Source organism: Salvelinus alpinus, chromosome 2 (genome assembly GCF_045679555.1).
Source record: "Salvelinus alpinus chromosome 2, SLU_Salpinus.1, whole genome shotgun sequence".
Taxonomy (NCBI): domain Eukaryota; kingdom Metazoa; phylum Chordata; class Actinopteri; order Salmoniformes; family Salmonidae; genus Salvelinus; species Salvelinus alpinus.
The window spans coordinates 18,972,618-18,986,422 of record NC_092087.1 but is presented as its reverse complement, the minus strand read 5'-3'; the positions used below and the strand labels follow the sequence as shown (position 1 = coordinate 18,986,422).

The window sequence follows — 13,805 nt, the reverse complement described above, 5'->3', positions numbered from 1 at the left end:
TTTAGGAATGGTACACAGAAATAAGATTGCACTAACATCACATTCAAATCAGCCATCGACTCGGTTTGCCAACAGTCCTTGGCCACACGGGAACGCAACCCTCAATGCATTAAATCAAATATCCAGAATAAACCTTACCATGCTAACCTCTGAGAGCAGTGTAAAGTGAAGTTTCCTCTTCTGTCTGTGTGTATTCTCAGTAGCAGTGTCCCTGACCAAGCCTTTGGCTCGTCTCTGTGACTGCCTCCCGACTTGTCCCTGCAACGCTGCATGAGTTGTGACTAGATTCACCCAACTACAACAACACAGAGCCATGGAACATTCCACAGGGCCAGCAGTAATGACAGCCCAGAGCAGACACTGAAAAAAGCATACACTCTGTCCTCAACACACACTGCACTATAAAGCCCATGTACTAAAGTACTGTATACAGTATGTACAGATGTATGATCTTAATTTGAGACAGTTTGCTACAGCAAGAAAATAATCCTGCAACAACAGGTAATGTGAATTATAATGAATGGACATTTTTGTAGGGGTTGATACATCTTTTCACAAGGGAAAATCAAGTTTCAAAGTAGAAATTACAAACTTCAGAAATCTTTTTAAACCTCAAATACAGTCCAAGTTTAACATTTCCTGTGTTCAAATTATGATCCTACATCTGTAGGGAAAGAACATCTGGCTTAATTTTTCCTGGTTTGGTACTGTATTGTACTGTAATAAATGAATAATGACACAAACAAGATAATGCATTCATATTTTGTAATGATAAATTCAGCATGTTGTAATGTGGTAACGAGTAGTGGGATCAGTACATTAGGTTAACATGGGGTACAGGAGCTGGTTGTCTCCAGGGAAAGACAGAGCACAGTGAGGAGCACTGCCTCTGTGCCTCAGACCCAGTAGATGCTTCATACTTCCTAATTTGAATAGCAAATCAGGGAAAAGCTGCATGCTGTGCTCTGAAATCAACCTGGACTCAGGGGTAGACGTAACATAGTAAATGTAAATCCGGGACACTCCAATTACTCCAACACTCCAACTGTTCCCCGGTAGGCCGTCATTGTAAATAAGAATTTGTTCTTAACTAACTTGCCTAGTTAAATAAAAGTTAAATAAAATAAAAATACACATTTGTATGATATGTTACGTTTCATATGGTATGTATTCATTTGTGGATGTCCATCATCCATTTCGTATGATATGTTATGAACTGTAATTTATACATTATGTTACGAATTGGAATTCGTACGATATGTTGCGAATTTGCAAAACATAGGATATGTTATGAATTCCAATTTGTTGTGGCTAACATTAGCTAGGTAGGTGATTTAGACCCAGAGTCCTCTGTTGCACGTATGTTTGTCTGTCACTTTTCCTGAGTTTTCCCCGCATTCCCAGCATAAGGCGCTCGTAGATCCAGGCGTGGCTGGGAATTTCATTTATAGAGCGTTAGCTCATAGTTTAGGGACCCCCATTGTTCCCGTGGATGTGCCCTTCCCCGTTCAGGCCTTAGATAGTCGACCATTAGGGTCAGGGTTAATTAGGGAGGTCACTGCTCCTTTGGGCATGGTGACGCAGGGGGGTCACACGGAGAAAATGTGTCTTTTCCTTATTGACTCTCCTGCGTTTCCCGTGGTGCTGGGCCTACCTGGTTAGCTTGTCATAACCCCACTGTTTCTTGGCCACAGAGGACTCTCACGGGGTGGTCACGAGAGTGCTCAGGTAGGTGTTTAGGGGTTTCCGTTGGTGCTACTACGGTGGAGAGTCCAGACCATGCGCATACCCCCTGAATATGCCGATTTGGCTCTCGCCTTCTCTAAAAAGAAGGCGACTCAATTACCACCTCATCGACGGGGCGATTGTGCGATTGATCTCCTGGTAGACGCTGCACTTCCCAGGAGTCATGTGTATCCCCTCTGACAGGCGGAGACGGAGGCTATGAAAACATATGTCTCCAAATCCCTGCGTCAGGGGTACATTCGGTCCTCCACTTCACGGTCTCCTCGAGTTTCTTTTTTGTGAAGAAGAAGGAGGGAGGTCTGCGTCCGTGTATTGACTACCGGGGTCTAAATCAGATCACGGTGAGGTATAGTTACCCACTACCACTCATAGCCACAGCGATAGAGTAAATGCACGGGGCGCGCTTCTTCACCAAACTAGATCTCAGGAGCGCTTACAATCTGGTGTGTATCCGAGAGGGAGACGAGTGGAAGACGGCTTTCAGTACCACCTCAGGGAACTATGAGTACCTCGTCATGCCGTACAGGTTGATGAATGCGCCATCAGTCTTCCAAGCCTTTGTAGACGAGATTTTCAGGGACCTGCACGGGCAGGGTGTAGTGGTGTATATTGATGACATTTTGATATACTCCGCTACACGCGCCGAGCATGTGTCTCTGGTGCGCCAAGTGCTTGGTCGCCTGTTGGAGCATGACCTGTACGTCAAGGCTGAGAAATTCCTGTTCTTCCAACAGTTCTTCTCCTTCCTAGGGTATCGGAGAGTGACCGCATTGCAGCCGTGCGTAATTGGCCGACTCCCACCATGGTATAGGAGGTGCAGCGATTCTTAGGGTTTACCAACTACTACCGGAGGTTTATCCGGGGTTTTGGTCAGGTAGCAGCTCCCATTACTTCACAGCTGAAGGGGGGGGCCGGTACGCTTGCAGTGGACAGCTGAGGCGGACAGGGCTTTCAGTCACCTGAGGGCTTTGTTTACCTCGGCTCCCGTGCTGGCCCATCCGGAGTCCTCTTTAACGTTCATAGTGGAGGTGGACGCGTCCGAGGCTGGGATAGGAGCTGTGCTCTCTCAGCGCTCGGGTACGCCACCGAAGCTCCGCCCCTGTGCCTTCTTCTCGAAGAAGCTCAGCCCGGCGGAGTGAAACTATGACGTGGGGGACCGGGAGTTGTTAGCTGTCGTCAAGGCCCTGAAGCCGTGGAGACATTGGCTTGAGGGGGTTAGACACCCTTTTCTCATCTGGACTGACCACCGCAATCTGGGGTACATCCGGGCAGCGAGGAGACTGAACCCTCGCCAGGCAAGGTGGGCCATGTTTTTCACCCGTTTTGTGTTTACCCTTTCTTACAGACCAGGCTCCCAGAACTTTAAGGCAGACACATTGTCCCGGCTGTATGACACAGAGGAGCGGCCCATGGATCCCACTCCCATACTCCCCGCCTCTTGTTTGGTGGCGCCGGTAGTGTGGGAGCTGGATGTGGACATTGAGCGGGCATCACGTGCAGAGCCCGCTCCCCCTCAGTGTCCCGCTGGGCATCTGTACGTTCCGTCTGCTGTCCACGACCGGCTGATCTATTGGGCCCACACGTCACCCTCCTCTGGTCATCCTGGGATCGGTCGGACGGTGCGCTGTCTTAGTGGGAAGTACTGGTGGCCCACTTTAGCTAAGGACGTGAGGGTATATGTTTCCTCCTGCTCGGTGTGCGCACAGAGCAAGGCTCCTAGACACCTGCCCAGAGGTAAGTTAAAACCCTTACCTGTTCCACAACGGCCGTGGTCGCACCTGTCGGTGGATTTCCTAACCGATCTTCCACCTTCACAGGGTAACACCACGATCCTGGTCGTTGTGGATCATTTTTCTAAGTCCTGTCGTCTCCTCCCTCTGCCCGGTCTCCCTACGGCCCTACAAACTGCGGAGGCCCTGTTAATACACGTCTTCTGGCGCTACGGGGTGCCTGAGGATATAGTGTCTGATCGGGGTCCCCAGTTCGTGTCAAGTGTCTGGAAGGCGTTCATGGAACGTCTGGGGGTCTCGGTCAGCCTTACCTCAGGTTTTCACCCCGAGAGTAACGGGCAGGTGGAGAGAGTTAACCAGGATGTGGGTAGGTTTCTGAGGTCTTATTGCCAGGACCGGCCGGGGGAGTGGGCGGTGTTTGTGCCCTGGGCAGAAATGGCCCAGAACTCGCTCCGCCACTCCTCCACTCCTCCACTAACCTTTCTCCCTTCCAGTGTGTATTGGGATATCAGCCGGTTCTGGCTCCTTGGCATCAGAGTCAGACCGAGGCTCCTGTGGTGGACGACTGGTTCCGGCGCGCGGAGGAAACATGGGACGCCGCCCATGTCCACCTTCAGCGCGCCGTACTGCGCCAGAGGCCGGTGGTGGCTGGCCCACTCCAGGAGTCTGAGGTGCGGAAGGTTCCTCCACCCCTTCTGGACATCGAGGGGGCCCCTCCGTACGCCGTTCGTTCCATACTGGATTCGAGACGTCGGACAAGGGGCCTTCAGTACCTCGTGGACTTCAGTACCTCGTGGACTGGGAGGGGTGTGGTCCGGAGGAGAGATGCTGGGTTCCGGTGGAGGACGTGTTGGATCCTTCCATGCTGCGAGATTTCCACCGTCTCCATCCGGATCGCACTGCGCCTCGCCCTCCGGGTCGTCCCCGAGGTCGGTGCCGACACGCTGCTGGAGCCGCGCGTCAGGGGGGGGGTACTGTCACGACTTCCGCCGAAGTCGGTCCCTCTCCTTGTTCAGGCGGTGTTTCGGCGGTCGACGTCACCAACCTTCTAGCCATCACTGATCCATTTTTCATTTTCAATTGGTTTTGTCTTGTCTTCCTTCACACCTGGTTCCAATCCCATCAATTACATGTTGTGTATTTAACCCTCTGTTTCCCCTCATGTCCTTGTCGGAGATTGTTTGATTGTATGTTTGTGTATTATGTGTTGGTGCGCGGCGGGTTTTGTACCCACTTTTTATTATTTTGTAATTTTGGTTTTGGAGTTTTGTGAGGCACTGATTAAACAACTCAGTTTATACCAAGTTCGATTCTCCTATCCCTTGCTTGCTAGCTAGCCAACTATGTCCAACTTACAGTCATGTCAAACAGTGCAGCCAGAATAACAGCAAAGTAGGTGCATTTGAGTTTGTTTAAGCTGTTTTCTAGTGACATTTATTTGGATACATCCATAACAATGAACTAATAATGCGCGATTTCGCCTGGCATAGGAAATGTGCTCTCTCGTCAGGACACTGTTGTTCAGAGGAGCTAGCCAACAACACAGCTAACGCAATCACTTCAAACTGAAGCTGGAAAGACTACAAACTAGCTGCATTTAGTTTTGTTTGACCTGTTTTCTATTGACATTTCTTTGTATAGATCCATAAAAATTATGACAGCTGATTCATTATTTTGACTGACTGAGAAAAGCTGTCTGTCTGTCTCATCCTGGCTCCCAACACGCTCATTACTATGGGATAGTTGGAGATCAATCAATATTGAAACAATGTTCCAAATGTTGGAGAGTCAGCTGTTGAAAGCCAAATGCTAGAAATGGGAGATAATGTCAAGATGCTTTTTATAATGTCAAGATGCTTTTTACCCCCCTAATTTTTACCCTCAGAACAGCCTCAATATCCTCTCCTCTACCTATCCTCTGGCTATCCTATCCTCTACCTATCCTCTGGTTATCCTCTCCTAAACCTATCCTCTGGCTATCCTCTCCTCTACCTGTCCTCTGGCTATCATATCCTCTACCTGTCCTCTGGCTATCATCTCCTCTACCTGTCCTCTGGCTATCATATCCTCTACCTATCCTCTGGCTATCCTCTCCTCTACCTATCCTCTGGCTATCCTCTCCTCTACCTATCCTCTGGCTATCCTCTCCTCTACCTATCCTCTGGCTATCCTCTCCTCTACCTATCCTCTGGCTATCCTCTCCTCTACCTATCCTCTGGGTATCCTCTCCTCTGGACCCCTTTTTATTCCCTATCTTTATTTTTACAAGGTTTCAACGCGTTCCACAGGGATGCTGACCCATGTTGACTCAAATGCTTCCAACAGTTGTGTCAAGTTGGCTGGAAGTCTTTGGGTGGTGGACCATTCTTGATACACACATGAAACTGTTGAGCGGAGAAAAAAAACAGCAGTATTGCAGTTCTTGACACAAACCAGTGCGCCTGTCACCTACTACCATACCCCGTTCAAAGGCACTTACATTTTTTGTCTTGGCCATTCACCCTCTGAATGGCACACATACACAATCCATTTCTCAATTGTCTCAAGGCTTAAAAATCCTTCTTTGACCTGTCTCCTCCCCTTCATCTGCACTGATTGAAGTGGATTTAACAAGTGACATCAATAAGGGATCATAGCTTTCACCTGGATTCACCTGGTCAGCAATGTTTCCTCTAAGCTGCGGATGTGCGCTTAGTGCAGAAGAAATATCAGCTCGCCCAGAGAAGCACAAGATTGAACTTTCTAGAGTTTTCCCCGTAACGTTTCCCTTTATGGTGGGAATTGCGATCAAATCAATGCAATATTAGCCACTTTCAATGCCGAAACAATACAAACCTGAATATTTTTTCTTTATTAAACTAGGCAAGTCAGTTAAGAACAAATTCTTATTTTCAATGACAGCCTAGGAACAGGGGGTTACCTGCCTTGTTCAGAACGACAGATTTTTACCTTGTCAGCTCAGGGATTCGATCTTGCAACCTTTCGGTTACAAGTCCAACGCTCTCACCACTAGGCTACCTGTCGGCTACCTGTCGCCCCAGTATGCAAAACTAACCAAGAGATTTTGTTGTAGGCAGAACGCATCGGAGTAGGATTCTATTGCATTGACAGGCATGACTCAGGCACATATTCTACACAGACCTAATTTGTCTGATTCTCTGTAATAATGGTATGAGAATAATTATGCATTTTATTTTGTAAAGCGGTTTCTTGCATCAAATAGCACAACATTTCACTCACCTCCTTATCTGAAGGACAAGTGAATAAACAGGTTAATGTCAAGCCCTGCATGTTTTTTTTAAAGTCTCATGGAATGTTGGCTTCCTTTGAACACAACACATTGGCATTTTCTCCATTGTTTTTGATGGTAGGCCACTCTAGTAGGCCTACATGATGATCAAATAGCCACAGTAGCCTACTTGACCACTGTTAAAACAAACTTAAAGCGGGTACAGTTTGCACTCAGCAGACCTGAAATTTGCTCAGTGATTTTAAAAAATTTGAGGGAACATTGCTGGTCTGTCTATGTCATGGAAAGAGCAGGTGTTCTTAATGTTTTTAATAATTTTTAATAAGATCATCTTTGAGAACTAACAATCACCAAAATAAAAACAGACTAGTCAGGGAAAATCTAAAAGTAAAAAAAATGTCATGGCATTGGGCCCCCACTGATTTTATTATAATGTTAGAGTCACTCAGATAACATAAGAGCACGGCATTAGCCATGGCAACAAAAAAAATGAATTGCAGTAAACTAGCTTTAAAACTGTAAAATTGTACCTCCGCCACAATGGCAAAATGTGTAGAATTGCAGGAAGTTCTTTCAAATAGCAAAATATTGTCTCTGCGGCAAAGAGGGCCTTTAAAAATGTTGATCGGATACCGCACCGTTAGCCACGCCCACTACCACACCCCCACCCACCCCCCACACTAACTTTGCCACAGCTGCTGAAAAATGAAAAAAATCCTAGGGAAAACAGTGCACAACCAAATCACTGAACCTGACCAATGAGCATGTCCACTGTATCAGTGTGACACACATTACACATTTTGTGTTGGTTAAAAACACTGAAGAGTTGTTTGCCTTTTACGAGAATGCCAATTGTGACATTATTATTGAAGCTTTTGATCTGAAACAGATCTTATGTATTTGAAACCAGAAGGGGCTCAGAAGCAGGGGTGCAACTTTAACTTGGGACGGGGGGGACATGTTTCCCCACATTCTGAAATTGCATTTTTGTCCCCACCAGTTTCATCATTGGAATGTGATACAAAGCGAGGTAATGGTGTGCTTTAGGATCATGCGGACGCCTCTGAGCAGTCGGGTAGGCTGTTTCGAGTATTTATATTTGTAAAAATACAAATATTTGTTATGCCCCTCACTTCTTAATAAACCAAAGTTGCTCCCCTGCTCAGAAGCATCATTGTGAGAAGTGAGACCACTTCCATACATGGACCTGCCTGAGCATGCAGCGTAACAGTCTTCTGAATGTTTATTTCATTTAACTTCTACCAAATGCTCATTGTACTCCCTCACAGTGTGCTGTCTGGAGGAATACCTTTTTTGGTGTGCTTATCTGGATATAGGCCACAACAATGAGCAATTAGGCCTCACGAGTGGCGCAGTGGTCTAAGGCACTGCAGCAGTGCTATCTCTGCCACTAGAGGTTCTGGGTTCGAGTCCAGGCTCTGTCGCAGCCGGCCGCGACCAGGAGACCCATGGGGCGGCGCAAAATTGGCCTAGCGTCGTTAGGGGTTAGGGGAGGGTTTAGCCTGCAGGGATGTCCTCGTCCCATCGTGCACTAGCTACTTCTGTGGTGGCCGGGTGCAGTGCACGCTGACTTGGTCGCCAGGTGCACAGTGTTTCCTCTGACACATTGGTGCGGCTGGCTACTGAGTTAAGTGGGCATTGTGTCAAGAAACAGTGCGGCTTGGTTGGCTTGTGTTTCGGAGGACGCATGGTTCTCGACCTTCGCCTCTCCTGAGTCAGTATGGGAGTTGCAGTGATGAGACAAGAGTGTAACTACCAATTGGATACCACAAAAATGGGGTAATTAAAAAAAAACTAAAATATATAAAAACCATTAAAAATATATATATATAAAATAAATAATAATAACAATCAGTGATTAGTTATCGGTGATGGGATGTCAGTCACTCAATATTATGTCCGCAGGTCATAGAAATGCCTTTCTGAAACTTTAAACACATGTAACGGGAAGGCTCGGCTTGGGAATGCCTGACTGAACATACCCCTGAAGGTGTTTGTGTGTTTCTGAGAGGGTGTGATGTGGGACCATGTGTGCCATTTGGATCAGTGTCTCAGCGTGTTATGCATACAGCCACGTGTCTGTTTATGACTGTCTGTGTCTGTGTCTCTGTGTGTGTGTGTGTGTGTGTGTGTGTGTGTGTGTGTGTGTGTGTGTGTGTGCGTGCGTGCGTGCGTGCGTGCGTGCGTGCGTGCGTGTGTGTGTGCATAAGCATCAGACAATCTGAGTGTGGGTGCACTGTGTGAGATGGGAGTGTCTGGGGAGAATCAGGCAAGTGGACTGGGGTAAATAAGTGGACTGGGGTAAATATAATTTAAGAAAATAATAAATAAAGGGGCTAACAAACACTGGGATCAATCACGCACCCCTCTGATCCAGAGTCATGGGATTCGGTCATGGGAAAACCCAAGCCTACTTGATGGTGATAGCGCTGACTGTTGCCCCTAGTGGCCGGATTTGAAGGCATTTCCCGACGTCCTCAGGACATGGATAGATATTAAATTTGGAAGTCTCTCTTGAGTGATCTGCCTGATGGGATAGCTGCACTATATAATGACAGGGCTGAATTAAACAGAAACAGAGCATTATACAGTATCTTCCTTGAGATAAACATGAAGGTGTGTGAGAGGGTTGATGGTCAGTAAGAGTGTGTGGGATTCAAACCATCGGTCCACCCTGGTACGCAGGCTTAACGTAGGGATGCATAGTGGCAGAGGTAAGCCACATTACTGGACAGGGATTTTAATGCCTGATGAAACTTATGATAAAGATGAAAGCACTTTGTGAGCAATAGTATGCCAGTATATCTGGCAATATATTCAACATAAGTGCTCAAGGCTTGGCTGTCATCATCGATCTGAATTCACTCTCCTCCATGGGCAAAAAAGCGAGATGCCACCCACCTGAGTGGTCATATAACAGAACAGAACATAATAAAACATAATAGAACAGAATAGGATATAGAATAGAATATTATAGAATATAATTTAATAAAATGTGCTCCCTTCTCTCCACTGCATGCCCTCTATCCCCAGGAGGCTAACACACAGCCTCAGGCTAAACAGGCTCCAGGCATAAGCAACATATGCGGTCGCTTTGGGCCCCTGGCCGCTAGGGGAACTCTGATCCTATTATTTTTTTGTTTTGCATCTGCAGTTTTTCTCTTGTTTTGTCAGTCACTGAAAGTCACTCAGCTAACAATTTTTAGATTGGTAAATTAGTCTAGACAATTATCTAAAATTGTAGTAATCATGGCCGTATACCTAACCGGCACACAGGTCTTGTGGCCAGGGGCCCCCCATTGATTTTGTTAGTCACCCTCACCCAGATATAATTAACATGCCATAAGTCATGGCAAAATGTGTAGAATGCAGGAAATTAGCTTTAAAACATTTCTCTCTGTCCCATTGCAAAATTAATACAATTGCATAACAATTGCTAAATGTTCTCTCAGCCCCAAGGCAAAATGTTTAGAACTGCAGAAAGCTCGCTTTAAAACTGCAAAAATGTATCTCTGCCCCATGGTAAAATTGCATGAAATGTATTATAACATTTTGAAATTTCCTCTCCACCCCATGGCAAAATGCTTAGAACTGCAGAAAACGTGCTTTAAACTGCAACATTTTCTCTACACCTCATGGCAGAATGTGTAGAATTGCAGGAAATTAACTTTAAAACGTACATTTTTCTCTCCCCAGTCAAGAGGGAGCACACTAAAAAATGTTGCCCGCTTGGTGGGGGGGGGGGCAACCAAATCTTGCTTAGGGCCCCCAAAAGGCTAGAGCTGGCCCTGACTTCACTATGCCACACTGGGACACTGTAATATTAACACCAGATATGATCTTATTAGTTTTATTTCTTGTGTGTTTTTGTTCTACCTTATGTTATTTTTTGTGCTACATTTATATTGATTACTGCTTTGTTGGGCTTGGAGCTTGCAAGAAAGGCATTTCACTGTACTTCTGCATGTGACATTCAAACTTGATCCACACTGGGACACTGTGATACTGATATAGATATTACTGTGTATGATCATCAACTTTTTATTCTCATTACTGGGAACGCCTATTACATCTAATTTACTTCTTCTTCATTATTTGTGTTGGTTTACTAGCTTTATATGACAACATGGCTATATGACTATCATGGAGAATAAGCTAAGTTTGTTATTAAAGCTGTCAGTTCGGGGTGAGGGCTGAGCAGAGGATGTGAGGGAAATAGCCGCGTCATTTACGCTACAAGTTGTGCCTCTGGAGCCCTAGAACCAATGACTGTATGCCTAGAACGCACCATGGAAATTGAGTATTAATTAATTTCGTATCACCTCATGCCACACACACATCGCCTTCACACAATGTCCCGACGACAGTGCGCATTCGCATGTGGGATATTATGAAAGGCCATGGGCATGTTCCACCATAAAGATTCCCGAATCAAATGTGCTCTGTCCTTTTAGGGAGCGCAAATGCAGTCGTATGGAATGGAATTATTGCAGAATAGCCCAGCAGTGACATGTTCTCCCTTGCGAAATATTAAATCGTCCTAGACATTTCGCTCCAGCGTGTAATCCAGCATAGTTTACAAATGGCCTTTTAAAACATGTTATAATAAAACAATTAGGGATACATACATGCTTTACAGCCATGTGCAAGAATTTGTTTAGAAGTAAGGAGAGATTGTAGCCTAATAAAAAAAACTATTCCTATGATGAGATGGAAGCACCGCATATATGAAATGTATTAATACAATGAAACATTTTATACAATGCAAAATGTTGCCACCTACCTTCAAGTCAAACACACATTCAGGTGTGGACTGTTGACGTTGTGCACCGCGGGCAAATCAATCCAATACTGCCTCTGCCCCGTCCTTATTCCCTGCTTTGAGGGAACAGCAGTATATGACGGAGTCAAGAGCTTCGAGCGAGTATGAGGAAGAGAAGGAGAGCGAAAGAGGGAGGAACGAAGGCTGGGAGTAGAGGAGAAAACGCGCAAGTCTCCGGATGTCAGCGAACAGCGCTTGCTAGCTTTTACTCCAAGCAGAGTAAAATTCAATTCACGTTACCTAACAACGATTTTGGCACTGCAATGGCTTTGATTTAATCATTGGCACAAAACAAACGCCTATCGAGGTATAATATGCAATGGAACAGTCTCTTTTCGCGTTCAGAAGATAATAATAAGCTTGGTGAAGTGGTCCATCACATCAAGACAGGGCCTTAAAATGTACTTATGAATTGCTTAAATGTGACATAATCACCATTTATGTGTAAACTATGGCAGGACTATTGAGATAACATGCATTTATAGTCCTTCTTCTTGGTTAAAAAATAACACTATACTGGTCCAATTGATAAAAAGGAAAATATGTTGTTCTGTATTAAAGCGGCAATAGGTAACTTTTTGGGCTACCCAAACAAATGCACATAGAAATGTGATTTATAGATCTGTCATTTTCATTGAAAGCAAGTCTAAGAAGCTGTAGATCTGTTCTATGTGTGCTATTTCTATGCTCACCGTTCTGAGTTTTTGTATCTTTTACTTTTGGTTTTGTACACCAGCTTCTAACAGCTGAAAATACAATATTTGGGGTTATGAAAAATATATTTATATAGTACAATGATTCTCTACACTATACTTGCTTGTTTTGTCCCATAAACTGGAATTAGGCTATTAGAACTACTAGACTGTTTGCAACCAGGCAAAGGAGGATACATTTCAGCATAGTGCACCTTTAAGTCAGTCTATTGAAATAAACTGTTTTATGCCATGCATGATGTTCTCAGGTTTCAGTAAAGATGAAAACAGAGCAGACAGTAGACCTGTCATAGCCTACTCACTGGTTTAGATAATTCCATACTATCCCCTCTTTCTCTGAGCTGTAGATAGGCCTAATGTAAAGAATGATTTACTGCCTTCTTAGAAGCACTGATCTATGCTTCAAACTCCCCATGCCCCACAGACAGTAATAAGCATGCATCACTGAGTGTGTTTACCTTCAAAAAGTACCAGTATCACTGTGGAAAAGTACAGCATCTGTCCACTCCGTGTGGCTGCGAGGGAGTGTGGATACATTTGCAGTCAGCAGCAAGATGATGAAATCACCAGCTGAATACCACTGCACATGTGTCAATACGGTATGTTATGCATGCAGTCAGTGAGAGTCCTGTCACTCTCAATACAGATGTAGGATCTTAATTTGACCAGTTTATCACAGCAGAAAAATAATCGTGCAGCAACAGGAAATGTGGATTTTTTAGGGGTTGTTAGAGCAAAGTTTGACATTTAAATCAAATCTAATCGAATTTTATTTGTCAAATACACGTAGTTAGCAGATGTTAGCCAAAATGTTTGTGCTTCTAGTTCCGACAGTGCAGTAATATCTAACAAGTAATCTAACAATTCCCCAACAACTATGATGGCGCCGGAGGGTAGGGCTACCGTCTTATCGGCGCTCAACCAATCATGCTATTTAGTTTGTTTTTTCATGTTGTTCGTAACTTGTTTTGTACACAATGTTGATGCTACCGTCTCTTATGACCGAAAAGCGCTTCTGGACATCAGAATTGGGATTACTCACCTCAAATTGGACGAGGAGTTCTTCTTCAATAAGTCGGCCGCGAGAAATATACTGCAGAGGCCCGACCAGGCCCCGATCCCTGTGATTCGCTGGAGAAGGAAACAGAGATTTTGAGGCAAAAGATCCGGATGCCTTGCGAGGATCAGGCGGCGAGTGGCTAAACTGCCCTTGCCTTCCATACTGCTAGCTAACGTTCAATCGCTGGAAAATAAATGAGGCGAACTGAAAGCACATATATATCCTACCAACGGGACATTAAAAACAGTAATATCTTATGTTTCACCGAGTTGTGGCTGAACGATGACATTAAGAACATACAGCTGGCGGGTTATACACTCTATCGGCAAGACAGAACAGCAGCCTCTGGTAAGACACGGGGCGGGGGCCAATACATTTATGTAAACAACAGCTGGTGAACGATATCTAAGGAAGTCTCAAAGTTTTGCTCGCCTGAGGTAGAGTAACTCATAATAAGCTGTAG

The 13,805-nt window shown here is 45.2% G+C and overlaps 1 protein-coding gene across 10 annotated transcripts in view; it reads right to left on the bottom strand.

Moving 5' to 3' along the window:
- Positions 1-11,771, bottom strand: part of LOC139555925 (band 4.1-like protein 1) — a 171,333-nt gene extending 159,562 nt beyond the window's left edge. For 2 of the 10 annotated variants that reach the window (XM_071369356.1, XM_071369383.1), the window contains exon 1: positions 11,531-11,768. The gene's annotated coding sequence lies outside the window, so the exon portion shown is untranslated. Of the gene's footprint in view, positions 1-138; positions 276-11,530 lie in introns of those variants that run through there. The other 8 variants (XM_071369336.1, XM_071369348.1, XR_011671043.1 and 5 more) reach the window with 7 other exon arrangements.
- Positions 11,772-13,805: the final 2,034 nt, after the last annotated feature.